Source organism: Orcinus orca, chromosome 12 (genome assembly GCF_937001465.1).
Source record: "Orcinus orca chromosome 12, mOrcOrc1.1, whole genome shotgun sequence".
Classification (NCBI taxonomy): domain Eukaryota; kingdom Metazoa; phylum Chordata; class Mammalia; order Artiodactyla; family Delphinidae; genus Orcinus; species Orcinus orca.
This window is the reverse complement of record NC_064570.1, coordinates 11296454-11321950: the sequence shown is the minus strand read 5'-3', so window position 1 is coordinate 11321950 and position 25497 is coordinate 11296454. Positions and strand designations below refer to the sequence as shown.

The window sequence follows — 25497 nt, the reverse complement described above, 5'->3', positions numbered from 1 at the left end:
CACCTTTTTAAGTAGTCAAAGTAGGATTATAACTCTTGTCTTCTTGATTTTACAAATAATTCTGAAATTGGACAAACAGGAAAAAACTGGCTAGGTAGCTAGAAATGATGCAAACTTAGAAAAAATCGTTAATGGCCAAGAATAGCAACATTGGTCATAGCTTTTAGGAAAGGAATTTTAAATATTTATTAAAAATATGACTATTCATATTACGGTCAGAGACCATATGTGAGTAAATAAAGTGCAGTTTTTCTAGAACTAAAATTCTAAAAATGTAATTGCACAGGTGAAATTGAAAAGTGAGGGGGGAATTGTTGAAACCTCATGTGACTGTGTGACTCCTTAGGGCCTTCCAGATGAGCTCACGTTGGATGAGGACATGTCCAAGGCACGATGGGAGCTGATCCTGAATCGTGATGAATGACGCGCAGTTATAAAAAGGATTTCTGGAGGTGATGCTCAGTAATTGGCGTATTCCACAGAATATTGTTTTGCTTTTATCTCATTTTAAAATAAATTTTGTATTAGTGTTTTGTACACATTTTAAAAAGAACATGTTACCTTTTGTCATAGAACTTTCTAAGTATTAGAATTAAAATTAAATTAAAGTTAAACATTGTTTTAATTAAAAAATTTTTTTTTTCGCCCGCGCCACATGGCTTGCGGATCTTAATTCCCCAACCAGGGATAGAACCTGTGCCCCCTGCAGTGGAAGTATGGAGTCCTAACCACTTGTCGACTTAAAAAAAATGCACAATGGGAGGGTTGCGAGTTAAGTTTTATTTGGGGCAAAATGAGGGCTGCAGCCCAGGAGACAGCGTTTCAGATAGCTCTGAGGAACTGTTCGAAAGAGGTAGGGGGGAAGGTCAGTATATAGGTGATTTTGGTGAAGGGGGAGTACATGCAATCGAGCACATATTTTCTTGCAGAAGGTTTCTGCTAGTCACGAGGAGCAGTCGTCACCATGAAGGATTTTAGTGTTTTTCTAGATATGAGGAGATACAAGCATTTGGCTCATAAAATCGGCTCCTGAAAATATCTAACTATCTGAAGACCTGTTCTGCCAGTTTTTCCCAGAGCACAGAGTGTCTCATTTCTTCTCTCCACCCTGAACTCCTTTCAGAGGGTGTTGAAAATCAGCAGCTGCAGCAGCACATGATTTAATCCTTGTAGAGGTAGATGGCATGCGCCAGTGACAAGTGCCAATTTTTAGTTGACACACTGGACCGCCAGGGAATAAACTGAGGCTTGCAAAAAATAAATGCCAAAGACAACAAAAAGACTCTTTAAAGCTATGTTTGGAGTAAGAGAGAAACAGGGAGGCCCTCTGCCTGGAGCAAATGGTATGATGCTAACAGATGACAGAGGGAAAGCACAGCCCTTCAGCTTTATTTCTGCTCAGCCTGTTCAAGGAAAATCGTGTTCCGATGGGGAAGATATTTGAGAACAAATGTTTTGAAAGAAATCAAAGTCTGAGAAATTGAAGAAGTCATAAAACACCTGTTTTAAATGTATTAAAATTCAGTTTCATCTTTGTTCATTCATTCATCAAATGTTAACTAACATTCATACACTGGGCTGAGCAAGGGAGAAATGGTCATTCTCAGTTCCTGAATTTTAGTGGAAGTAAGCAAATGAAATTCACTGGGATACCTTGTACATCTGGTGTTCCATGTACCATGTTAGGGCACGTATAGAATTCAATGGTGGCCAAACCTGGTGTGAAGAAGGGAGGATGTTAGGTCATGGTCTTCTCAGAGTCCTTCCCCCCACCCCCTGCCCCAGCAAATGAGAAGGGTTTAACAGGTGGAAAAGTGAAGGGTAGGGATGGAAAAGGATGCTGCTGATATGGATAATGTACGCTCATGGGCCAAAAATTATATTATGGGCTCCTGAGGGAACCTGCCCATGTGACCACACAACCACTCCCAGCAAGTTTTAAGAAACCATGGTGAATGGACTATTACTCAGCCATAAAAAGAAACGAGATTGAGTTATTTGTAGTGAGGTGGATGGACCTAGAGTCTGTCATACAGAGTGAAGTAAGTCAGAAAAAGAAAAACAAATACTGTATGCTAACACATATATATGGAATAAAAAAAAATGGTCATGAAGAACCTAGGGGCAGGACAGGAATAAAGACGCAGATGTAGAGAATGGACTTGAGGACACAGGGAGGGGGAAGGGTAAGCTGTGACAAAGCGAGAGAGTGGCATGGACATATATACACTACCAAACGTAAAATAGATAGCTAGTGGGAAGCAGCCGCATAGCACAGGGAGATCAGCTCCGTGCTTTGTGACCACCTAGAGGGGTGGGATAGGGAGGGTGGGAGGGAGGGAGATGCAAAAGGGAGGAGATAGGGGAACATATGTATATATATATAGCTGATTCACTTTGTTATAAAGCAGAAACTAACACACCATTGTAAAGCAATTATACTTCAAAAAAGATGTTAAAAAAATAAAAATTAAAAAATTAAGAAAAGAAACCATGGTGACAGTAAGTGGTTCTGGAAGACTGGAGATGATTAAAAACTTGATTTTCAAAAATAGGGTCACATAGAAGAACTGGTCCTCTTGTTCAAATCTTAACGGTTTGACTCATACATTTAATACTCTTTGTACCAGACACTTACAAAGTAAAAGAGAGGCCTATTTCACACATGGTTTTGTTCATGAAGACGGAAGAGGTCCCGGTGATGCCTCTCTTCCTCCTCCCACGTCTGGCTCTAGGTGGGATATTTCTAGGTTCAGATAGTTTGTCTCTCTGGCTAGAATCACCTTATGGCGCTTACTGATTCTGGTGGGAAATGCTTGGAGGATTGTGATCTGGGCAATCAGAGCCACCATCTATGGTCATGCAGGGTGTGCACAACCCCACAGGGTACCAGTCAGGGGGCCCCACAGGTGGAATGATTAGGTGCAGAGACAGTCTGCTGGTAGAACAATTTAAATTGATGTTTATTAATGTATCTCCACTTCCGAGCAGGAAATCTCTAGTGAAGGAATGCAGGACTCTTTGGTTCTGTCTCAGCAGCACTATTTTAGCATTGAAATGCGGTGACCAAAATTACGGATGATAAATAACCAGGAGAGATAGATTGTAAGTTGAATCAAAGAGTCAAAATTAAACGACTGCCGGTTTTGCAATGAAAGACCAGAGCATGGAATGTGAAACTATCACAGATTAAATATAAGGCTCTGAATTTTGTTTGAAAAATCAATTTTATGAGTAGAGGTTTGAGGAGACGAAACGATTTATGTAAAAGAAGGCTTGTAAAATTTAATTAATCATGAGCTCAATATAAACCAGTAATGCAATGTGGCTGCTGAGAAAACAAAGGTGATCTTTCTTTTCTCTTGAAAGTTTCCTTCCTTGATGCTTTGCAAATTACAAAACTAAGAAATGCTTGTTTTAAAAAGTGAAATCAAAATAAAATTCTAAAAGGCTGTAAAAAGGAAATGCTAATTCTCTCCTTCTTTCTAGTTCTTGGCCCTTGCAACAAAAGATTATCCACCCAAAATGTCAACAGTGATGAGGTTAAGAAATCCCTGCGTCATACTAACATATTCAGCGTATTTCTCTGCACACCACGAGTCCTGGAAATTACCACCAAGTAAATTTTTCCTGCCAGAGTTTCTCCTTCTATAAAATGGGGATAGTAATAGCACCCACCTCAAGAGTTGTTATGAAAATTAGATTAAATAAAACATGTAAAGCATTTAGACTAGTGTGGAAGAAAATCTAGCAGAGCACTGGGAAAAGCCTTTATTCAAATTGCCATGGCCAGAGAAGGCGCTGAAGGAATGTTCTGCCTTGGGAGAGAAGGGTGGAATTTTTATAGAGCTGAGCAAAGAGAGGTCAGTAGAAGAAGTTCAGCTAGTTTGGGGACTAGGTGCTGAAAATGGGTCCTCAGGTGGAGAGGAGTTGCTTTTTTGGACTAGCCACTGTTGGCTGGGCAATTCGGGTTTTATCAAGAGGAAGAGGGAGGGAGAGCTGTGGAGCTAAGGTCACCAGAGGGCAGGATGGAAGTTAGTTAGTCCTTTAGGGTCTCTTATATTGGCAGGTAGAACGTGCTCAAAACTGTTGTAGATGTTATTCTGATCTCCCCTCATCCTGGGCAGACTCTCTGTAAAGCGTCTCACCTCTGGGAGCCATTGGGAAACAAGGCAGAAGTTCTCCCTGCTCTTGGGATTCACAACGGACCTAGAGGTTGGACTGCAACCCTCCAAGGAGGAAGTGGCTCCCCTTGGGCACCCTGGATCCCTGGAAATAAACGAAGACCACCTAAACGAGAAAAGCAAAGGCTATCAATTCAGAGCTTGCTATGCAAGGGAGTCAGCCACCGTTACTTGAATTTTGGCGGAGACCCAATGACAGACAGAGGGGTGGGAAGGTTGACATGTGCCCTGATGGAGGCTGTGGGCACCAGGATGCTGGAGGCGGCTGGCTAGGGGCAGGAGGTCCATGGGATGGGTTAGTGGTGGGCACGTGGCTTTCGGTAGTTGGTCCTAAGTTGGAAATGGAGACAGAAATTAGGGAACCTCTCAGTTATCAGTCAAGTCCTGGCTATTTGGAGCCAATAGTTACAGGTGTTTTTGTTTGGCTTCCTGGATTGTTACTAAAGATGGTTACATGGTTTCCTGCAAGTCTGCCTTATAGCCGACTGGCTTCTTGGGTGATGTATTTTAGATAAGGGGTTGGTTTCCTGGGCAGGTAGCTGCAGGTTGTGGGTCAGAGTTCTGTTTTTATATAGGGTCCAGACTTCATCCATTTGTATCTTCAGATTCAGCCTCTTACTTTGCTTTCCTCTCATTATCTTTTCCTTTCTAAGTTCGAGTTGTTTTTGCTGGTCTGGGGACAGGAAAAACAAAACAAAACAAAACTGTCTTTAATTGATCATGTATTCATTCAGGTTTATTGTTTCTAACATAAATTTTATGATATAAAGGGCTAAAGAGTTTGATGCTCAGATTCTTGAGACTTGACTCTTAACATTCAAAAGCTAAGAATTGCATGTTTTGAATTCTTATTCTGTCTTCCCAGAGACAATGACAAGGAATCGGGAAAGGGCAACCTGTGAAAGGGTATTAAAAAACTAAAAGCCCATAATAAACACATATGACATAAGACTTACTATATCTGCATTATGTAATAGCAAGTTGTTCTCCATAGAACTTCCAAACAAACCTAGAATGATTGAAAGGATTGTTGAAGAACAAACTTTTAGAGCCAGGATATTGGATAAGAGTCTAGAATGAAATATGGTGGTAAGAGGGGTTAGAGAAGACTGACTTTTCAAAAAATGCTATACATTAATTGCTGACTTAGTTTATTGAACTTAGTTTTCTACCTTCTTTCTAGGCATACTTGTTGGTATGTAGATGTCAGTTTTCTTATAGCCTGTGGTATTTGTTATAGATCTTTGAGTGCATACATTGATGAAGGCTACTGCCTGTATCCTAAACTTGAAAGACAGTTCAAGCGAGTCCCTTGAATGTTGGCACATGCGCCCTCTGTAATTTCTCATCGGGGTGATTAGTCTAAAGTTAATTTCTACTTGCAATTCTCACAGGTCATTGGCATTTTCATTTTATCATCAGGTTCACTTTCTGTAATGCAAGTGCCAGAGCATGGTTATAGCATATTTCCTCTGTTGTTCTAAGATTATTACTGAATAAAATACAGATTACCAGGTAAATGATAGTCCCAATAAGTTGGAACTTTACTCATGTTTATCCCATTTGATTTTAAATTAAGCAGTATTTCTTAAAATATTTGTAAGCTAACTTTTGCTTAAAGTTATTTAAAAAATTATATATAAAAACAATTTAAAAAATTGTTTTTAATTATTATTTTTTGGCCGCGCTGTGCGGCATGCAGGATCTTAGTTCCCTGACCAGGCATGGAACCCGCAGCCCCTGCAGTGGAAGTGCAGAGTCTTAACCATTGGACCGCCAGGGAAGTCCCTATAAGCTAACTTTTGGATGGTGCAAATGATGACATTTGAAGGTAAGGATGTCAATATTATAGAACTACATGACAAAAATAAACCACAGGGAGCAGATTTTCAAATATCCCTATCTCGCCAGCACTAATGAGAGATTTTTGCAATAAATACATTTTGCATATGACATTTAAAGCAGTTGATTAAAGGAAAAGAAAGATTGAAAGTGATCAGGAGCAGAGATAAGATTTGTATTTGGTATCTTCTCTCTTTTCTCTTTATGATTGCATTAGTGAGCTACTGATGGACGGTGGCTCATGGAGCCTTGGTTGTAACCTGCTGGGGTCCTTACAGGTAAAAGATTGCTGAGTTCTGTTTCCTTGGTCCTAATGTCTCTTCTTGTAAAGCTTGGGGTATAGGAGAGGTGTTTTTATTGTTTTGTATGAGTGCAGCTGCTTTCAGAAGACTTATAATTTGACTAAAGGGGGTATCTGTGAAAAAGGTGTGGTCAGGTATGTCCCGCTGCACTGAATACTAATATACCTTCGGTAGAGGCACATTATGCTTTTATTTCTGACTGTACTTTGAATTATTTACACCTTCAAGGCAGCTGATTGAACTGTAGCATCAGTCAATTAGCAAATCAAAAATTTATATGATTCCAATTTAGCATGGAGTCCTTCTCTCTCTCCTTTTTTCTTTTTAGATTTTCACCCTGACAGTGACAAATTACTCCTCTGCTGGCTGAGATTGGAAATTAAAAGCATTTAGAGTTGCTCATGCATTTATGCTAATGAGAACTTTTGATATGATTTGCATGCAAAAGAGGACAATCTGAAAGCTCGTCAGTTTTTCATGCTTCCGCATTTTGATGTAGCAGAATCTTGTTCTGTTTTTCCGCGGAGCAAAATTTTTTCTCCAGGAAACAATACCGAGTGTGAACAAAAAGAGTTCTTTTAAGTCAGAAAGTTCTTCTTCGTTTTTTTACCCTCCAGATTCTTGTCAAATCGTTTGCTTGCTCCTTCAGAGCTGCAGCCCACGTTCATTAGCATTTTAGATGTTTATCAAAGGAAGGATCCAGTATCTGCCACACAAGATTATAGCTCAGCTTCATTTTCAATTCAACAAGGAAAAAAAGAAGACCCGAGGACAGACAGGAAGTGGGACATGCACCCTGACAATCTTTTTCTTACATCCACCCGAATTAATCCCATTTAGAGAAAATTTGATTAATCATCAAAGGTGGCAGTTTTACCTTTCAGAGATGGCACTGACAAGTTTTAGGCAGAGTCTTAGTATAAAAGTCTTACCCTGATATTTGTATAAAAGAGAGCAACATTAAAAATGAATCCAGAAAACTGGAGGGAAGAAATGAATGGGGAAGAAATGTACTATCCAAAATTTTTGAAATGGATTTTATTGCATCCATAAATATGCATTCATTAAACCATTAAGATGACAAAGGGGGAGTTGAAAGGATGGGATATTCTTTTTAATTTTTATTTTTCTTAGAAATGAGTCCCTCTCTTGGGATTCTTTTAATTTGGTGAAAGTTATGGGCCATCTTATCAGAATGTAATTAATGCTGTGGAAATTTTATCTTGCCAAAATAAATATGCTTTGTTGTTGCTTTCAACAGTTACCATTTTATTTACATTTAATGCAGTGCAGAAATATTTTGCACCAACTATGTGGAAGGTAACGTGTGTTACCCCATAAATATACTGTCCACTCAAACAGAGACATCAGGAGGTCTCTTCGGCTTTAAATGCATAGGAACTTCTTATTTACCTAAGATGTTTCAAGGATGATTGGTACCAGAGTTTAATGACGGAAACGTGGCTGTCTATCTGCCTACTTGCATCTGGTGCCCTTAAGCTGCTCTAACATAGAAAAACATGTGCAGATCTACCTGAGGGCATTGCCTGGTCTTTGGAATCCATTCAGATCACTTTCTATTTTATCTATTAGGCTTGTACAATTCCCTGCTGTCACCCCCACCCCAATACCTCTTTCAGGATCCTTGGACTTCTGTTCTACATTCTGACTTGACTGAAAATGTGTATTTTCAGAAATCCAGTGTCCCTGGATTTCTCCAAGCATAATGGACACCTAAGCCAGGCATTTCATTTTGGGTACCATCTAATATTGACTGGCTAGCACTTTAACATCAAGTGAGAGACTCCTAGCTCTGGATTCTCCAGACTTTTCTTGCTATAACTGATTGACTGGCTGGGTCAACTCATAGTTTAGCTGGCCTACTTACCTACCATGAAAGGGGATCAAACCCAATGTGGTCATTGTCTGTTTTGAGTTAGGGAGTGCTATGGATGGATGGAATTGTGTCCCCCCCAAATTCCTATGTTGAACCTTTAAGCTTCTATGTGAGTATATTTGGAGATAGGGCCTATAAGGAGGTAATTAAGTTTAAATGAGGTCATAAGGATGGGGCCCTGGTCCAAAAGGATTAGTATACTTACAAGAAGAGACACCAGAGCACTTGCACTCTTAGTTCTCTTTCCTTTCTTTCTCTGTCTTTCCCTTCCTCCCCCCCCTCTTCCTCCCCCCCACCCCACCTCCTTCTTCCCCAACCCCACCAAATGAGGGCATAGCCAGAAGGTGGCTGTCTGCAAGCCAGGAAGAGGGCTCTCACTAGGAAGCAAATCAGCTGGTACCTTGATCTTAGACTTCCCAGCCTCCAGAACTGTAAGAAAATAAGTATCTGTTGTTTAAGCCATTCAGTCTATGACATTTTGTTATAAAAGCAGACTAACAGTACAGGGAGAAGAGATAAGAAATATATTATTTCTAGACTTGGAACTTAATCATTTGTTGTGATTTATCTTATGCTTCCTGAGCATGGTCTAACATGACTGATCTTATGAAATAAACTTTCGATGTATTATCTTCTGTGACAATTTAATTAATCTATCATCTTTGTATGAAATTATATAAATGAATATTCAATGACAGAAAAGTCTGTTCACTGTGGGTAGAGGTATGTGCAATATGAAAGTAATCATTGAGTAGAATTTTGGCAGTAAGATTACTTCTAGAATCTATCAGATATCTATAAACCCTCCCACCTATTCAGCACATACGGAGGGAAGACTTTTCCACACAGATATAATAGGCTTATTTGTCATCTGGTAGAGAGTTACATAATCTTAAGCTCAGGAGTTGTAGGTCTTCATTTGATGGCTAAAAGGCAAGAACAAGCCAGAATCAGCTATTATTACATGAAGGCTGTAGACTCTAAAGCTTGAGTTTCGAGAAGTCATATTAAAAAAAGACTGAGAATTCTCTATAGGCAGAATGTCAGCCCGACTATAAAAATTATATTGAAATTTTCCTGGTAGAATTCCTGATTTCCTTTTTTTTTTAGGCTGTATGTACAAGGGAAACCATTGACATCTTTTTATTTACACAAGGTGAATTGTTTTTATTGCAAAATTTCTAAGAAAAACAAAATGATATTTTGGTGCTAACTTCTTGGTCTTGCTGATTCATTTATCTTTTGATGTCTAGAGAAGTATTAATGGCAAAACACTGTGAAGCTGCAATACTGCTGGAATGGGATGGGCAACAGCTAAAAACGGAGGAGTGGTGGGGATGTCTGGGCAGCCCTGTGGCTGAACAACACTCCTGTCCTATCATAAGGTAAGGAGTCCCAAATTATTTATCCCACTTGGCTTTGCCCTTGGCTGTCAGGAACTATCTTTTTACTACATTTCTAGTATAATTATTTCCTCTTCTGTCTTATAAGTTTTTTTTGTATTCTTGTGCTTTTATTATATATTTGTTTTTCATTACAAATGATCTCCAATTCTTTCAAGGGGTGTCAATAAATCTAACACTCACTAACATTTATTAAAATTATACTAAGTGTTTACGTGTTAAATGTTGACGTGTGTTACAGTTCTATGAGGAAGATAATAGTTCACAGTTGGGGGGATGTAGACTTAGAAAGGATACATGGCTTGCCCAAGGCTCAGAGTTTCTGTAAGTGGCTGAGCCAGGACTAACATCCGGGTTCATCTGTCACCGAAGTTGGCAGTGCTGTTAGTGGCAGAGGATTGCTACCTGGAACTTCCTCAGATATTATCTCCTGAAGTATCCATTGAAAATACTCAACTTCAAAAAGAGATAAACAACCTATCTCTTTGGAAAGAGGTCAACTTGCTGGATTCTATCAGCTGCATGGAAATGCACAGAGCAGTGTTTTACTCCCACACACTGAGTTACAGTTATTTGGCTGTTCCTTTTAAGTTATTATTACAAAGAAAAGGTTCAAATTAATGATGCAGATCATGTTCCTTGACCCTTTCTTTATCAGCATAGATTTCCATCCCGAGTTAAGACAATCCTCTAGCACCTGCACTAATGTTAATTCGTGGAACATGCCTCTTGCATAGCAAAAGCCCCATCCATTTTCCATTCTAATGGATCCTCCTACAATATAACAGCATAAGCTCATATTTACCCCAAGCCATTGTCTGTGTCCAGCTGATCATTCATTTACTGAAGCCTTTTGAATGTGCTTATGCAAGAGAAGGCAGGCAGACAATACTCTCTATTTCTTTAGCACACGTGCTTTTGTGGGCACAATTCTTACTTTGATAAATTACAATGATGGTTTTGCCAGATGGAATATGGACTCCCCAAGGAAATGTGAGGACTGCTGAGGACTCTGCAAAGGCAGCAAAACTTGTTCTACTTGGAACTGGAGGTGATAGTCAAAAGTCAAATAGAGGTTGTACCAACAACCATTTACACTTATAAAGCCCCCTTTACAAAGGAGTCCCAAGACACAGTGCATTTAGACTTTTTAAAATGTCAGTGGTTAAGGACAACAGAGAGCAGCAGCAAACATAACCTTTAGTGTAGCCCTAAATGCTGACAGGGAGGAAGAGGTTGTGTTCTTTTTATAGGAAGCGCATTACACTCTCTGCATTGTCTTAAACCCACCATTGTTCCACATGTGAAACTTCCATCAGATGCCAATGAGTTTTGTGCTGCTGTGTGATGGCGGGATGTGATCCTAACTCCGAACTTGCAAGCATTTGGCTACATAAAATAAAAGTACTATAAGGCAGGTCTACTTTTTAGGGACTAAGAATTATGGCTGGTCACTCACTGTTCTTTTAAAACAAGATACAGTATAGGTATTTTACATTCATACTAGAGCAATCTTTCTAATACTTAAGCATGCATTTCTATTTTGATTCTTTGTCAAACAAATTGTTGCACTTTTTTATTCCAAGCGAATGATACTAATAATTAACAATGCCCATGTGGGTGTCAAGGAGCTTTCCTGTACTGTATATGTATAAAAATTTGCCTTTTTTAGACACAATAGTACAGTACATTGAAGATCAGTGTAGTTACATTCTAAAATTTCAGATACGTAACCTACTTTATGGTTTCTTTAGGAAAAAGCTGCCGTTTTCTAAACAATGCAGCCCACAAAATTTATTAAATAAAATCTATAGTTTTTTTTTTTTTAATCTATAGTTTTCTATCACATTTTTATTCAGCTGACTGGTTCTACTAAGTCACTGTAGGATATAAATATTTTCTGTCTGTACTTTTCTAATCTCCCAAAGGATGAGATGAGGAAATAGTTGGCAAATCAAGCAGGGATCAGCAAGCAGTTTAAGTAAGTTTTCATATTATTAATTCATATTGCTTCATATTATCAATTACTTCACAAATATTACTCCCCCCACCCTTTCTGATAGGTGAATGAAAAAATCAGATACTTTTGGGGTGAATTTATCAACTGTCATAATTTATCTTATAGGGTTTCCTTTGATTTATCATTATAATTCATTTTTTAGCCTTTAGTGAAAGTGGATGAATTTTATCTCTAAATATAAATGAGAACTAATTGACAATAGTTTCTAAATTACTCCAAATCCATCATGAACCTGACTCTTGAAACATGAACATTCTTTTCATGGATTACGGATCTTAAAATTTTATCATAAAATACATAAATTTTAGCGATGGGGAAGGTATGCTATATTCTATATCTCAAGTATGGACTTTTGTGGGTGAGGATCTAAAATAGTAGAAATTCACATTTTATCTTTTTCTCTCAGTTGGCTGCGGGACTCTGCTTTAGGCTTGCAAGTCTACAAGTTGGCTAGGGAAGTGTCATGCTATAAGTCTGATTTGGATATTCTTTACCTTGAAGCTCAGGCAGAAAGAATGTTGGCTACCTGATGTATGTTCTCATAGAAATGGCAGAAGCCCAATAGAGAAACCCATATGTATAATCGCATTCCAGGCCTCTGTTTCTGTCATGTCATTAACTTTTCATTTACCAAAACAAGTCAAATGGCTAAGCCCAAAGTCATGGGGTAGAAAAGTATATACTGCCTTTCATGAGAACATTGCAAATGTGTGAATATATCATACTAGTACAAGGGAGTGACAGTTGTGGGCACTTTATCTATTTCTGCTTAAACCAGCTATAGTGGATTTTGTTATCTACAAGTAGTAATATCGCAACCTCAGTGAGGTACACAGTATTATTACCATTATTTTATACAGGAATATGCTGTGGTAGAGAGAGAATCAGTAACTCGCCTAAGGTCACATGGCTAATAAATGGCAGAGCTAGAATTCACACCGTGTAGTCCGGATACAGAGTCCTGAATAACCTCCTGTATGGATGTGGCACCTTGACACAACAGTTTCTGTCATGAGTATTACACAAAAACAAAAGATAGTAATAAAGATAATAAAACTTCTCCATCTTCACCATAACTAGGAGATGGAATATCATATTATGTTATATTTTACTATATTATGCTGTAATAGACAATATTAAAATGCACAAGTTTACCAAAAGTAATCAAAATTAGTACAGAAATTACAGGAGCGAAGTGCTTCTGAAATCATGTTCGAAGAAGTAAAATTGAGATGATCCGATGATGGCAGACTTCAAGAAAAATCAGGAAAAATATATTTCCTATAAGTGAGAGGAAGCATCACTTTCAAGTGATAAGCCAATATCACTTGCATACAACAAAATCTGCACAACCTGCAGAGAATCACAAGGAAATGGAGCAGAAGGTACATGGGGGAGAAAGCTCAGAGAATAATGAGGTGGCAGGTCTAAGAAAATTAGCATTAAACTGGGTCTAGATTTATAAAAAGATGTCATCGTGTTGATTCACAGATACCTGAGGGAAGTAGGTGGGAAAGGACAGCACAACTTTCCCCTAAGGAACACCCACTACAAAAGGTTGCTGTGGTCAGATTAAAGGACTAAGATTTTGCCATTTAACAAAAAACCTTTAAAAGGGGGCTAAAAAATGAAGAAACAGTGTAAAGCAGAAACACAATAACTCAAAGAAAAGATGGTGAGAAAATAAGGAGAGTTGAAACATGACCTGGCAGAACTTAGGAAAAATGCAATAGAATAAAAATTACTGGTAGAAATACAGACAAGAAATAGAAACCCAAAAGAGCACATACAGGGTAGTAGGTACAGACAGAGACCTAAAGGCTCGCCCAAGAATAGTGGTCAAAATAAAATGGAAAATTATTAAAAAAGATTAGGGATAATACTCAAAATGTAGTTTAAGTCAAAGGAGGTGCAACATATACACAACTGGAGTCTGAAAAAGAAAAACAAGAACAATGGAGTGGAACAAATATTTAAAGATATAATTAAAACAGATTTAAAAAAATACAAGTCTCCCTCTATAGATATTTAAAGACACACTGCATGCCAAAGGAAAGAACACCAGACTAATCAATACTGAGATGTAGCCTAACAAAGTTTTGATCTTTAAAAGAGAGGAAAGAAACCTCTGTACAACCAGATTATAGGGGAAGGTATTATCCTGGTTTCAAATTTGTCTACAGTAACATTTGATGCTAGACATGAGAAAAAGTACAAAATCATAAAAATATATTGTCTCAGTAATTAGTAGAAAGTAAAAAGAGGAATAAAATAGAATGTCTAGAAATGACACCAAATACATAGTGAATGTAGGAAATAAGACAAAATGGCATCACAAACCAATGGGCACAAATAGTTTCTTCAACATAAGATGTTGTGACCTCTGAGTGGTCACCTGAAAAAAATAAAATTGAATCTATACTTTATATTTTTCACTAGGATAAATTTTAAATAAACTAAAAAATGTGAGAAATAAAACCATAAAAGTTATAGAAGAAAACATGGAATAAGTCCTTGAAAATCAAGTGAAAAAGTCTTTCTAACCATAACTCATAATTCAGAAGCTATAACAGAAAAGATTGATAAAGTTGCATAAAAATAAAAGATGTTGTGCATGGTTAAAAAGGAATATAAAGGGAGCCAAAAGACCAATGACCAACAGGAAAAATATTTTTTCAACTTATATAATAGACAAAGAGCATATATAAAAACGTCTCATTAGTCAACAGAAAAAAGGAAAATATATAGAAGACAGTTTACAAAAAAACCTTATCAACATATGACAAAAAGTCAGTCTCAACCCTAGTAAGGAAATGCAAATCAAACTACAATTAAAATGTTCTTTTTTTCCCCTATTGGAAAAAATATCTAAGTTTGATAACCTACTACTGAGACTAAGGAATCTGACATTCATTGCTGATGAAAGTACTGATTCATAATACTGCAGAGGGCATTCATCCCACCTTAAAATATTTACAATTTAATCCTTTTTTCTTCTTTAGACTTTATTTCTGAGTATGGGTTTTATTCTTATTTCATCACTATCAAATATTAAATTTTGTCAAATCCTTCTTCAGCCTCTGTTAAGATCATGATGATTTACTTCTATACTCAGTTAGCAAATAAATTAATAGAGATGACCTGATTAAACCATTCTTTTTTCTATCAGTCAGGATAGAGTCAGGAAAATGGATATTACTCTGGGTAGTTCAAAAGTACAAATTGAACTTGGGGAACTAGTTATTTACAGAGGTATTGGGAGAGCTGAAAGGGATAACTAGGGCTGGTAAAGTGCACAGAGGCTGCACTACCATCCCATCCCTGGGACTGGAGAGCCAAGCAGAGGGGGTCCTGTTCCAAGGCCTCAGGAGCTCAGGCCAGCAGGAGCTGGGACCTCAGAAGAAGGGCAGCAACTGCTCGAGATGCCATCAGAAGTGGTGGGTTTGGAGAACTAACCATAGGTTTTCTGCAACTTCTGCCCCCCCCCCCCAATTTTCTTCCAATAACTTCCATGGGCCAAACCTAATCAGAAACCAGTACAACATGAAATCAAGGAAATGGAGTTTGCATGGTTTAGAACCCTTTCAAACAGCAGAACAGGAAAGGGTAGGAATGTATCTGAGAGTAAAATGGCAGATGATCTGTACCTTCATATCTGGAGATAAACTGTCCTGCTTTTAATACATTGCTGAATATATTTTGTGTACGTTTTACTTAGGATTTTGATTTCTGTATTTTATAAAGCCAAATGAGATTGGCTTTATGCTTGTGTGTATATGTGTGAGTTGTGATAATAGGGTTATAATCTATGATCTATAGGCCTTATAGAACATAAGATGATATTGTACATTTTTATGCTCTGGAAATATGGGAATTAACTTTCTCTTGATGCAATTTTATTATTTTATAACTGATTTGTATAAAGTTGTTTAATGAAACTTAAATTTAAAAAAATCTCCCCCAAATCCTTCGTTATATCTCCTTTCTCACTTCCATTGTTTCTTTTTCTAAGTTCGGATATTTATTCTTTTTTTCCTGATTAAATTTGCCACAGTTTGGCTTTTGTATTGTTATCTTGAAGTTTAAAAATAATTCATTTTGTTAGTAAGTCTGCTATTTATTCTTGCCTTTCCACATAATTTTCTGCTTTTATGGTTATTTAATTCCTTTGAATTTAAAGTATTGTTCATTTTCTATCATCTTGAGTTGAATGTTTATTTCATTTATTATCAATAAATTTAATTTTGTCAATTTAGTATGCATTAAGACTTCATTTTTCTCTGAATAGTGCTTAGTCCATATCCCACGGATTCTGATAGGTAAAACTTTCATTGTCATTTATTTCTAAATAAAAAAATCTTGTTTTCTTCTCTTTATAATGTAAATTTTTAAAGTTTTGAAATGTTTACATGTATGGAAAAATAGTGAAAATGGTATTATTATCTGATGCTCACAGTAAAGATTAAGTACTAGTAGAACTCAGAATTCTGTCATATTTTTATTTCAGTTTTAATTTTTTAAAGAAGTGAAACAGTAGATAAAGCCAAAGCTTACCAGTTATTCTCACCTTTCTCTTGCTAATAGGATAGATGTGCATCATTCTGTGTATTTTTAATAATTTTTTGTATCAAAAATCAATATGCACTGTTGTTTTGTGTCTTAAATTTCCAAAATTTTCTCATATAGTGAACCTTATTATGCATAGTTTTTTCACCTAATATTACCATTTTAGGTTTATTATATGTGTTGATATTCATGTACCTAGTTTTTTCATTTAAACTTCCAAATGGTACCTAATTGTATGAGTAAACCATTGAATGTTTTACTACAAGACAATTTGTTTCTAAATTTGTTTTTACAAATAGTGTGACAATAACCATCCTTTTGTATGTTTTCTTTTGCAGATAAACATTCTCTAAGATAGTTATTTAGAAATAAAATTGCTTGATAATAGGATATTTCTAAATTAAGCTATACTCAATATTGCTAAATTTTCTTCGAAAAAGTTTTATCCGTTTACACTTCCACCAGCAACTCCCACTGTCTTATACTCTCACCAGCATTTAGTGTTGTCACTTTAAACTTTGCTAATGTATTTTTAATTTCCATCCAGGTTTTTAGCTCTGGGGGTTGCTTGTTAATATCCTTTGTTAATTTTCCTGTAGGTTCTTTGCATTTTTCTTATTGATTTGTAGGTATTCTTTTATCCTCTATATTCAAATGCTTTACTAGTTATATTGGTTACAAATATCTTTTCTCATAAATGACTTTCCCTTCCACTGGTGTCTTTTACCAAAATCAAGGTTTTAATTTCAATGAAGTCCTATTTAATGATTTTTTCTTCATTGGATATGCTTTTGTGTCTTTCTTAAGAAATCATTTCCTATTGTAATGCCATCAAACTATGATGAATGGTTCATAGTTTTACTTTTTAATAAAAGTATTTATTATTAAAGTGTGTACTTATTAAAAACACAATGCATCCTTCAGTCTTAATCCTTCTGAGATAGAATTCAGTATATGGTATGAGGTAGAGATCAAATTTTGTCCTTTTCTGTATGAACAATTAATTGCCTCATTGACATTTATTGAATGTGGCTTTCTCCACTGATTTATAATGCCATCTCTGCCACATATAAAAAATATCAGTTATATGTAGATTGGTTTCTACGCTGTGTTTTTTTTTTACCAATGGAATATTTGTTTATCTTTGTACTAATTTCTCCCAGTTTTAATTACTGTAGCTTTATAGTAGGTCTTGACATATAGTATAGAAAATCCTCCATTTTTGTTCTTGAAAATTGTCCTGGATATTCTTCACCTTTTATTTTTTCATACAAATTTTAAGATCAGTTTATCAATTTTTATGACAAATATTAGTGGTTTGATTGGAATTAATTTAATTTATAAGTTAATCTTGGGAGAATTTTACAATCTTGATGCTTCCCCCATTTTTCTTTTTATTTATATTTTCTACTGTGACTTTCTAGAAAGTTTCATAACTTTCACCATGAAGGTCTTGTTTGTCTTTTGTTACATTTATCCCTAAATATGTTATTGTTGCTGTATATGTTATCTGTTAGAAAATTACAGGGTTTAACTATCCACTGTGGGAAAGAGGAGAGCAAAGCAAGCCAGTACAGGAGGAAATGCAGAGTGAAACGAGATGAAACCTTTTCAAGTAAGATAACTACAGAGCTATTGCTGTGTCTAAATCAGGGGAGGGATGACGAGACATACTTGCCAGCATATATTTGACTCCAGACAACCAGTACCTAATTAGAGAGGTGGAATGCCTTGCAAGTATCCAGAAGAGCAGTCAGTATTTGTCATCTCATCTGAATCTTGCTTGCCTGAGTGTTTAGAGCAATAGCAATAACTAAAATGAGGAATACAGCAGCCAACCTATGACAGGGGAGTAACACTGACACGTATAATACAATAGCAATGGCTCTCATTTTCTAAGATGGCTAGAGATTGACTTTTGTGTGGACCATACATATGGCCTTGGGCATCAAATCTCAAAGCCAATCTCCATACTAAAGTACTAAGCTCCTACAGAAAGTAAGGAGGCTTAGTGGGAAGATTTGGGGAAGAGGAGACAGAATTTTGACAGTCTTGATATTACATATTTCATTGCTTCTCAGATGCATAGGAAGTACCTGAACTTCTGTAGTTCAAAGGAGTTTCACAAATTTGCTTTCACACTCCTTTCTTCCAATTTAAAGTAAAATCCCTATAGTTTACACTGTTGACTCAGGCTTTATTAATATTTTTCTTGACACAACATTATTCCACTGTAGCATACCTACAAAATTAGAAAACTAAAAGTGTGTTCAAGTAACTGCAGCACAATTGACTATGAAATGAAGGAAATTCTGATACCGAATAATCCAAGCTCATTCACACACACACACACACTCACACACACACACACACACTCACACCCCTCCTCCCAAACCATTCATATCAGTCTTTCTTTTTTAAAAATACTCATATAGAAATTTTAATATTCCATTACAGAGTCCTTTAGAGAGCCATTTTTATGAATATATATGGGGAATATTTTCCAGTTTATCTAGTATTTTCTTTAGATTACCAATTCCCAGAGGGCCAAAAATCTACCTTTCCTATGGTATGGAAATCCACATCATACCTAATGTAGTGTAATGTATGAAATAGGTTCTTAATGCCACTTGCAGCTCAAAGTCCATAATCAGTAGAAAAATTCTACTCTTTATAAAAGCTTCCCATAGCAATAGTTTTCTATTGCATTCTTGCCTCCTACTTATTCTGCATTAGGCAACAGACAGACTGAAATACAGGATTGGAATGAACTCATTGCTGAGCTTGTGAAAATTCAAACACAGATGTTAAATCAAAAGCAAAATTCCAAAGAACTGCAGTTTCCTCCATCATTGAAATGTTTACATAATTTTAATTTCCGTACCTTTAACAAATGTCACTGTCATGTTTGTGATATAGATTTTTTTTTTTCCTCCAAAGAAGTGTCTGGGAAACTCTATAATGCAAGTAAGACCCAATGAGTCAGAAGGTGAACATCAAAGTCTAGAGCAGGCAATGGAATGAAGAAGATATTTTAAGCAAAAAAAAAAAAAGAAAGAAAAAAATGCATAAGCAGTTATGGAGAGCAAGGAACCAAAGAAAGAATGGAGGGAAAAGTGTTATCACCTAATAAAAACTCAATAAACAGACACTAATGGAGAGAAGCTGGGTGTATACAAGCAACGGCAATCAGATTCAGAAAATGCTTTGAAAGGGAATGACAAATATTATTCAAATGTCAAACTGGTTCTCCCGATTTTAAAATTTAATTTATTTTTAAATTTACATACAGTAAAATTCATTCTTTGTAGTATGACTCTGCTCAATTTCAATATATGTCAATAGCATCTACAGATCACTCTAGTCACCTGTCTAAATAAAATCAGCAGTGAATGAACACAAACACACGCACACACCCTGCAACCTTCACAGAATGTCATGGGATTTTCTGGCCCTTACACACAAAAGACCAGAACATTCATTGAAAAGAGGACAATAGTGATCTTGTTAACATTCTAGTGATCTCCAAGGGCATAGTAAGATTGTCCTGCCCCAGAGACCTTTCCTATTGTCCCAGTGACAGCAATTTATATGCCTGCAGTGCAGAAACTCTGCACCCTGCTTCGTTGGAATCATTGTTTTCAACTTGTCACAAAGATTTGTACCACTGAGATAAATATTAGTGAGTTAAAATTCTCTATCTTTTTGATTAACTCTCATATCACGAAAGAATATCCTGGAAAAGGGTTATTTCCAAGAACCTTTGGAGAGGGTTTTTGCAATGATATTGGATTGAAAACTTGCATCGTGTCATTATCTTTTTATATAACACTGCACAGTCATAAGCAAAAATATTGTGATGGTCTCATCAGAAATTCCACAGTTAAATTATTTCCAGATAAATAATATAAAAGATTGACAAACTCCCTTTTCATCCAGGAGAATATGATCTTCCTAGAAATAGAATTAAAAGACTTTGCAAGGTATAGGGGAAAATTCTGTCCATTTATACTCAGAATAAGGCTCTTACACACTGTATCAGGTACAAATGAAAAAGAAAGATGCCTCATTGGTACTTATCCACTTTGTTCCAGATAAAATGAGAACTTTACATGACTTGAAAAGGTATATATATTAGTATTTCATCCCCTTCTAACACCAAGACACAATAAAGTGGAGTGTGAGTGGAACTTCTTATAACAATTAATGCGGCAATTGACTTTTTACCAGAAGTTTGGTAAGATGCTGCTCTTTTACCCGTGTAGTACTGAAAACACTCTGGCTGTGTCAATACATATTAAATAATTTCAACAGCATCGCTATTTGACATTGAGATGCAGTATTATTCTAGTAAGTGCTCCCTAGACATTTTTTGAAGAGATGCATTATTTTTATTTTCCAAATAACGTTTTAATTTGGCTTATTAGTATATAGAATGGGATTTCCTACCCTTCCGTGCTGGCTACCATGTCTTAAAATTCAGCTGGGATCACCTAAGGGGATGAGGTCTGTCTTCCAGATCTCTACACCTTACAGGGATAAGAAGATTCACTTACGGCAACATCTCCAGGAAGATTTTTTCTTTTTCTTTTTCTTTTTTTGAGTGAAACTTCCAATCTTCCTGGTGAAGGCCCCTGTCTATGCCTTCCTTGTAACACTACCAACAACTTATATTTGCATGGCAAGAAGATGATTTTCCCTGTATTGGGAAAAAGAGGCTCAAGCGGTCTGGGTTCACCAGCTGTTAAACATATAGATTAGAATTAGACCTGAGTGAAGATTCTTGTGCAAGTCAACATTTTTCATACAGCTCTAATGAGCCCCGATTGTATTGGTAAGCCTTGAGCTCTAAAACTCTCAAGTTTGCCATGGTGGAGGAGACATACAGGAAATTGTGAATTCAGGTTAATATTCCTGTAAACTATAAGAGCAGCCCCAGCTGCTAAATCTGGGAAAGTGACTAGGTAATTCTGTGGTTGTACTGTCTTGTATCAGATGATAACTCAGAGATAGCTTCTGAGAATGCATTTAATCAATCTTGTGTCCTTTCTTATATGAATGCGTTCTATGCTAAGATTCTGGTGGCTAGCTTTCTTGAGGGGACAATACAGTCATGTTATAATTTGTATGCATCAATACATGCTTAAGTTTTATATCAAAATAATCAAATACATGATTAATAGCTCATAAAAATCCACTGAGCACAGAGTGGTAGTTTTCAAGAGAGTGTCTATTCTTCATTAAGAATTGAGTTTAGGCCAGACATCACTGAACATAGCCAGGAGACTATAATCTCAAACTATTAATGAATGTTTGACAACAAACTTATTCTGAATTTCCTCTGCTGCTTTAGAAATTTTATCTTCATTCACATGAAAATGTCTATTAGTGACTGACAAGACATCCTTTATGTCTCTCAGACAGGATGTCAGCAACATCATCAGATAGATTGTTAGCTCCATGAAGTTAGTTTTGTCTGAAGCACATAGACTGCCAAAGGCCTGATGAGTAAATGAATGAATAAATTACCAATGCTCAAATTTCTTATAAATATTATCAGGTTTCAGACTAAATCTACTTTTGCTGGTAGATGAACATTTGATGATAGTTGAAGGAAAGGCCAAAAAGTTCCCCAAAATGCCATTGAAAATAAACGATGTGCTTCTCAGGACACAGTGGGCTTATTGGGCTTGCAGCATGCTTTAGTTTCTGAAATGAACATTTGAGATTCAGATATGGACTTGGCAAATAAGTGTGAGATCATGGTTCCAGGTAAGAGTCATTATTTCTCTTTTCTATTCCTTTTCAAAGAAAGGTATCACTGATCAATTAAATTTTTCAAAGTCCAGTTTTGACTCATGAGCTGCAATCAAAGGTCTGTAAGTCTGGACTCCACATGGATGTGGCAACTTCATAACCAAGGCAGTAAATGTGCAGGAAGATGAAGCTATTTGATTTGGTTTAATGTAGAAAGAAAAGCTAACAGAATACTACTTTAATACTCAAAGAAGGCTTTCAAACATTTTTCTTTTTTTCATTCAATCCAATTAGCAGATTAGCTACAATCTCCACTGCCTGAAAATGCAAAAATTAATGGACTTTTATATAGATTCCACATGTAATGTAGAATTATTGAAGAACATTAGAGTGGCTTAGCAGTACCTTTGTTCCTGAAGCATCCCTGAAGGCATCTAAGAAAAAATTTGAAATGCCACCTACATTTCTTTTAAAGGTAAGATGCACTATTCAATAAAAATACCCCAGCAGGACATTTCTGCCTAAGGCTGAGATTAGAAGATTTCATGTTCAAACCAAAAGTCGAAGACCACCAACAGCAAGACCCCAAGCTGCAAGTTAACATTAAAACCACTGTAAATGTAGGGCTAAGAATTAGCAGTTTGAAGAACAACAAAAATTATATGGCTGAAGATAACTGATTAATAAGAAAATCAACACAAGAGCACCAGACTGAGAATCCAGAAACATGAATTATATTCATGTTTGACTGAAAGAAAACCACTCTGCTTGGGTGGAAAGTGTGCTCTTGCCCTAAATTCTATGATTCAATGAAGTGGGTAACAAAAATAAGCTTGTTTAGACATCTTCAATGGCAAAGGTAGATGGCCACCTTGGGAGACTGAGAGTGGTAGTATATTAGTCAGGGTTCCCCAGAGAAACAAAATCAATTTTTATATCTACATCTATATTTTTATATCAATTGATCAATAGGAGAAAGAGAGATTTTAAGGAATTGGCTCACATGGTTATGAGGGCTGACAAGTCTGAAATATGTAGAGCAGCTGGCAGACTGGAAATTTAGGTAAGAATTGATGTTGGAGTCTAGAAGCCAAATTCCTCCTTCTTCAGAAAACTCTGATCTTCGCTCTTAAGGCCTTCAGCTGATTGGATGAGGCCCACTCACATTATCAAGGGTAATCTGCTTTACTCAGTCTACTGCTTTAAATGTTAATCACATCTAAAAGAAAATTACCTTCTTAGCAACATCTAGACTAGTGTTTGACCGAATATCTGGGCACCACAGCTTAGCTATATTGACAGATAAAATTAGCCATCATAGTAGGCTTCTAGAGTTTTGCCAGAAGACTATTTCAGTAGACAATAGACAAACTTGGTGAATTCAACTCCAGGCTATGGTATCTTCTTCAACATAGGAGACTTAGAAAACTGATTTTGTCAACATCTTGAGAGGTATCTGCCTTTCAAGATAAGACCCATAGTAAAAAAGCTCATAAGACTGATAGTTAAATGGGAAAGCCAGTTGTGAACTTGACGTACACCTGTCATGGGAATTGAATACTTGCATTGGAATGACCAGCACATTCCCTTTGTGTAGGCACATATACTTAAGAGGCCAAATTGTAATCAAAAGTTAGCTTAGTGAACAAGGAATCAGGACAAAGAATTAGACAATTCGAATGTTTAATAGCACAAGGTTAGGACAGGTTGACATATTTATCTGCACAATAGGAATATTATCACCAGAGAGGTTGGAATTATGCATATATTGGCCAAGCACTCCCTTTCTTGGATGGGACTCAGATATGCTGAGAGCACTTTTCTAGACTTACGTTACAGATACCTCCTTTTTTGATTGACACCTTCTTTATCTATGTTAATATATTCAGTCATGTTAAGTTTTACAGGTCTGGTATTCATTCTATTTCTTTAAGATGACTCTACCTATTTTTTTCTGATGTATTTTTTAATCTTCAGGAGTGAATATTGTTCTCTCTTATGATTTCAGTGCTGGCATCATTTACCAATGATAATTAATATTTACCAAAGAATAGAGGAAGGGATAGATGAACAACATTTCAACTCTAAACTTAAAGTCAAGTCTAGAATCTAGAAGGTAGATAATTAACATGGGTGTTGGACAGGTCTTGTCTCAGAACCCTGTTACAAGTGCCCTCCTCTGTAAAATGAAAGTAATAAACTTCATGGAATTATTTTGAAGATTAAAATGAGATAATGTAGGTAAAACAACAAATACTTACTGGCATAGAGGAGGTGATTAATAACGAATAATTGTCAGAAATTGTCTGAATTTGCACATTTATCCCCTTCCCTGCCCTGGAATTTGTACATATTTGCAGGTGCAGAATGAGGGGAGATATTTATCTTTTATCTAGAGTCAGGTTCCTAATATTTGGCAGTGCTGGAGCCATCGTGCTTGATAAGAAGACTTATGAGACCTCCCCCTCAGTTCTTGTAAATTCTAGACAAATAGGCTATGAACAAATAAATGACAATCTCAAGTCATACTCTGAGATAAGGTATATCTGAGCAGTTGATGATAAAAACTGAGCAGGCCTAGGTCTAAAATAGATGACTGATCCAGTGAAGGATGTTGAAGCAGATGGTCGAAGATGAAGGATGTCATAAAGTATTCGCTCTTCTAACTTAGTAGGGGACAAGGAGAATTACTGCTTCCCATACTTTTCTCTGATCTTTGCCTTCCACATTTTAGTTTATGAACTATTAATAAAGTTGCTGGAAGATGAATATATATTTTAAAGTAATTTCTATAAATGGCACAATATGACATGATCTAAGAAGCCCAGGTTGGGGGTCTGATGATTTGGTTTACGTTCTGATTTAGGCAAGTACTTAATGTACTTACTTGAATGCCCTAAAGTTCAATTTCTTCATGTTAATAACTCCCTCTAGGGCTGTATTGAGAAGTAATAAGAAAGGCCTTTTGTAAGATGCTATTCAAATGTTCATCATTCAGATGTTCAAGTATCAGTTATTACCATAATTAAATAACTTTGTAATTGAAAATTTTTATGTACCATATTTGTTACATTTCTGTAATACCTGTCATTTGGGATCATAAATTCCTGTTGAGCCTGAATAATATATGTGTTATATATACAATATATTTTAAAAAGTGATTTTAAAATATACCTGGTTACACTAAATGCAAGTTACCTTAATTTGAAAGGCATCATCACATTTCATATTTAAAGGTACAAATATTTTTACACAAGTTTCACAGTTTTGCATTTAATGTGTTTAGATGATATTAGATACAAAATCACAAGGAATAAGAGTTCACTGTAAACAAAGGGACAAAGAAAAGTTAGCATGATAGATGTAATCTCTTAATTGACCTGGAAACTGGTCTCTATTCTCAGCTTTTAGCCAGAGGGAAATGTGGGTGGAACATAACGGAAGATGTCGTTACTGTATCCATCAAAACCACAAATTGTTGGACCAGAGAAATAGTCACATCACAGACAGAGGGCTGATGAAGCAG

General features: G+C 36.3%; 1 long non-coding RNA gene across 3 annotated transcripts in view; it reads left to right on the top strand.

Moving 5' to 3' along the window:
• LOC117196332 (uncharacterized) overlaps positions 1-25497 on the top strand; it is a 143824-nt gene that overhangs the window by 77567 nt on the left and 40760 nt on the right. Inside the window, exons 8-13 of one of the 3 annotated variants that reach the window (XR_007470589.1) lie at positions 347-452; positions 5607-5699; positions 5887-6015; positions 9479-17829; positions 21911-21986; positions 22266-22446. This is a non-coding gene — a long non-coding RNA (uncharacterized LOC117196332). Of the gene's footprint in view, positions 1-346; positions 453-5606; positions 5700-5886; positions 6016-9478; positions 17830-21910; positions 21987-22265; positions 22447-25497 lie in introns of those variants that run through there. The other 2 variants (XR_007470590.1, XR_004476473.2) reach the window with 2 other exon arrangements.